Below are 554 nucleotides of genomic sequence, written 5' to 3'. Positions count from 1 at the left end.
ATTTCCAGCTTCTTACCCGGTTGGAATCTTTATTTCTTCATTTGTCTGCCCGGTTTTGGAGACAGAAAATTAACTTTATTTGGATGGTTTTGGGGGAAACAAAAACAATCACTGTCTAAATACTCCGATCAGGAGATCGGACAGAGGGAATAGTACAAAAACCCTCCTGGTTTGAACTAGATTTTATCCCTTTTATCCATCATCCTCATACCTGATGTCAAAATCCTTTTTCCTCTAGAAAACAAGAGCCAACGCTTAACAAGAACCTGTTGTGTACTAGGAGCCTTTCTATTCATTGTCATAGTTAATGCTCAAGGGGCCTGTGTAGTAGACAGGATTGAGCTGTATAAAGATAAAGACGCCAACGCTTAGAAAACTTCCCTCACTTGCCAAACTCAAACTGCTTCTAAGAAGTGCAGAAAGAAGTCAGAACCAAATCTCTGACCCCAAAACATCTACTTCTATCTTGGGTCCACACCTCTCTCATGCATTTCGCACACGTATATTTAACCGGCTGTTTGCCAGGGAAGAGCGGTGTCAGACCAGGGCTGATG

General features: G+C 42.1%; 1 protein-coding gene across 1 annotated transcript in view; it reads right to left on the bottom strand.

The window, feature by feature from the left end:
- ANXA3 (annexin A3) overlaps positions 1-554 on the bottom strand; it is a 73,043-nt gene that overhangs the window by 29,035 nt on the left and 43,454 nt on the right. The gene's annotated exons all lie outside the window — the stretch shown is intronic.

Source organism: Propithecus coquereli, unplaced genomic scaffold (genome assembly GCF_000956105.1).
Source record: "Propithecus coquereli isolate 6110/MARCELLA unplaced genomic scaffold, Pcoq_1.0 Scaffold433, whole genome shotgun sequence".
NCBI lineage: Eukaryota > Metazoa > Chordata > Mammalia > Primates > Indriidae > Propithecus > Propithecus coquereli.
Note: the sequence above shows the minus strand (reverse complement) of the source record. Positions and strands in the feature narration are given on the sequence as shown.